General features: G+C 42.8%; 1 pseudogene; it reads left to right on the top strand.

Annotated features, from left to right (window-relative positions):
* On the top strand, positions 1-2,820 carry LOC142451673 (spliceosome-associated protein CWC15 homolog pseudogene; annotated as a pseudogene).
* The last annotated feature ends 827 nt before the right edge of the window (positions 2,821-3,647 follow it).

Below are 3,647 nucleotides of genomic sequence, written 5' to 3'. Positions count from 1 at the left end.
ATGCCCAAAGTATGTGAGGCTCCGTCTTGGTCTCCCTGCCTCTAAGGAATATTCTAGCTCTGCTTCTTCCAAGACAGATTTGCTCTTTCTTTTCGCAGTCCGTGCTGCTTTCAGTATTCCTCACCAGCTCCATAATTCAAGTGCATTGATTCTTCTTTGATCTTCCTTATTCAATGTTCAAGTCTTACATGTAAATGAGGCGATTGAAAATACTATGGTTTGTTACAAGGATCTACATGTGACTTCCTCCCTGGGGGATGGACAACAGAAAAGGGGGTGAAGGGAGAGGCCGGATAGGGCAAGATATAACAAAATAATAATCTATAAATTATCAAGGGCTCTTGAGGGAGTGGGGAGTGGGGAGGGAGGGGGAAAAAAGAGGACCTGATGCAAAGGGCTTAAGTGGAGAGCAAATGCTTTGAAATGATTAGGGCAAAGAATGTACAGCTGTGCTTTATACAATTGATGAATGTATATGTATGGATTGTGGTAAGAGTTGTATGAGCCCCTAATAAAATGCTTTAAAAAAAAGAAAGAAAATACTATGGTTTGGGTAAGGTGCACCTTAGTCCGCAAAATAATACCCTTGCTTTTCAACATTGTAAGAGGGCTTGTGCAGCAGAGGTCCTGAGGGAGGTGCGCTGCAGTGCATCACTTGATCTCTTGACTGCTGCTTCCATGAGCATGGATTATGGTTGTAAGCAAGAGGAAGTCTTTGATAAATTCAATCTTTTCTCTATTTATCATGATGTTACCTATTGGTCCAGTTGTGAGGAGTCTGGCTTTCTTACATGAAGTTATAATCCGTATTGAAGACTGAAATCTTTGATCTTCATCAGCAAGTACTTCAAGTCCTCCTCACTTTCAGCAAGCAAAATTGTGTCATCTTCATATGGAAAGTCATGTGAAAGGCTATTAATAATCTGTTCTCCAACCCTAATGCTTCCTTCTTCTTTGTAGAGCCTAGCTTCGCTGATGATTTACTCAGCAGTCAGATTGAGTAAGTATGGTGAGAGGATACAGCCCTGGTGGCCGTTTCCTAATTCTAAACCACACACTATTCCCTTTGTTTGCACAACTGCCTCTTGATCCATGTACACATTCTGCGTGAGCACAATGTCGTGTTCTGGGATTCTCATTATTTTCCAGCCCATGCATAATTTGTTATGATCCACAGAGTCCATAAACACCTTTGCATCGTCAATAAAACACAGGTAGACATCTTGCTGGTATTCTTTCCAAGTTCAATCTGACATCAGCAATGATATCCCTAGTTCCATATCCTCTTCTAAGTGTGGCCTGAACCTCTGTCAGCTCTCTGTATTGCTACCACGCTTGTTGGATGATCTTCAGCAACATTTTATTTGCATGTGATATCAATGATATTGTTCTATAATTTGCACATTCTGCTGAGTCACCTTTCTTTGGAATTGGTACAAATAGGAATCTCTTCCAGTCAGCTGGCCTAGTAGCTGTCTTCCCGATTTCTTGGTGTAGATGAGGGAGTGCTTCCAGCTTGTTTATCAGCTTGTGGAACATTTCAACTGGTATTCCAGCATTCCTGGAGCCTTGGTTTTGACTAATGATTTCAATGCAGCTTGGACTTCTTCCGTTAGTACCCTTAGTTCTTGGTCATATCCTATCTCTTGAAATGGTTGAATGTCCAATCATTCTTTTTGGTACAGTGACGGTATATTCTTTCCATTTTCTTTTGCTACTTTCTGCATCATTCAATATTTTGCCCATAGAATCTTTCGATATGGCAATCCGAGGCTTGATTTTTTTTCTTAAGTTTTTTCAGTTTAAGATATGCTGAATGTGTTCTTCCTTTGGGGTTGTTTTTTTTTAACTCTAGGTCTTTGTGAATTTCATTATAATATTTTTCTTTATCTCCTTGAGTTGCCCTTCAATATGCATGCTGAAAGGATACAGTACTGATGCACATCTTTCCTGGTTTTAAACCATGAACGATTCTCTTGTTCTGTTCGAACATCTATGTCTTGATCCATGTACAGGTTCCGCATGAGCATGATTAACTGGTCTAGAACTCCAGGTATATTTTTTTATGATCCACACAATCGAATGTTTTTAACATAGTCAATAAAATACAAGTACTGATCTCCGGAGGTTGAGCTACATGGGACCTCAGTCAAACATATAAAAGACAACTGCAGCCAGGCCAACGTTTGAAGCTGCAAATAGTGAAAGAAGAAAAGAAGATGCTTTGGGCCAGCTCTCAAAGTCAGATTCAAGCAGAGACCTGTCCTCTCACACAAGGATAAAAGACAGACAAACCATTCCGGATGCCCCTGAAGAAGTTCCCAATGTAATTTCTGAAGAGAAATGGATAAGAGAGAGCTGCTGCAAGAGAAAAGGGTAGAGATCATCCAACCCGAGACCATACAACTTCTTCAGTGTCAAAGAAGCCCCAGCTGGACCAGATTCCTGACACCAACCTTGAGACAGACGGAGGGGAGGATATTGAAGAGGGGAGTGGGGATGACACTACGGCTCCTCTTGCAGAACTAGGAAAACAAAACAAAAACTCGGGGAAAAGAAAGCTGAAGAGCAGGCCAACGAGGAACAAGAACAAAGGACTGAAGAAGGAGATCTCTGTATGGAAAATACTCTGCGTGGACACTCTTCATCTCACTGGCCCAGCCCAGCCTCAGGCCAAGTTCAACGTTAACAGGAGGTGGATGACGATGTTATCGGCCAGACTGTGCAAAAGATGTAGATGATCCAGAGAAAGATCCAAGACTTGCAAATGATACACTGTGATCTGAATTTCACAAAAAGTTCTTGAAGAAATATGTTTAGTACAGTTTTATGTGCTAAATGATTAAAAGTATAAAATGTGGGGGAAAGTAGTATAACAAAAGATAGTTATTGTGGATGGAAAACTCAAATCAGGCAGTGTCGTCCAAACCTGTGGGGGGAACTTTCTAAGAGTGGCCAATGAAAGTGGGCTATATAGGCCATTGCTATTTTTATTTCATCAGAGCATCCCAGGATGGGGCAGGTTACACAGACACTCACCAAGGACATGCCTCCAGTCGGACCCTGGAGTCCTACTTCTACCAGCTAGCTGCATAGGAGATTAATTTTCCAAAGAAAGCCAACACCTAAGGCAAAATGCTCGCCAGGAGGTGGTTGACCTGAAAAGCCCTTGTTGAACCTGAAGGGGGTTCCAGGGAACTCATTCCTTCAAGATTCAGAAGGACACCTAAGGTGGATGACCTGAATGGTCACCCAATTCCTGGATCTCAGAAATCAGTGTCCCAAGAGAATCAGGACTCGGTTGTCAATTACTGGGTCTAGGGACATGGCATTCTGCATCCATACTAATCCCCAAAAGGGCTTCTTGTTTATTCGTTTGTTTAGTTTAGTTGAGTTGAGTTTCGTTTAGTTTCAGTGGAAAGTGCAGTCCGCTCTGGGTGAGCCACTCTGCTGATCCAGCCACAAGCAACCCCTCCAGAAGGCAGACATGGCGGGGACAAGAGGTGAATAATCATGCCCCCCACCCACCTGCAGCCAGCTCTAGAAGCAAATAATATCCCCCCTCCTCCCATGTCCCTACGTCACCACCAGGTCGGTTTGGCTGCCGCTCATCCTCACCGCTGGGAGGAGAGACAGATGGTGAGGAA

The sequence above is a fragment of the Tenrec ecaudatus genome, chromosome 6 (assembly GCF_050624435.1).
Source record: "Tenrec ecaudatus isolate mTenEca1 chromosome 6, mTenEca1.hap1, whole genome shotgun sequence".
NCBI classification, from domain to species: domain Eukaryota; kingdom Metazoa; phylum Chordata; class Mammalia; order Afrosoricida; family Tenrecidae; genus Tenrec; species Tenrec ecaudatus.
The sequence above is the reverse complement of the archived record's forward strand: the minus strand, read 5'-3'. Positions and strand labels throughout refer to the sequence as shown.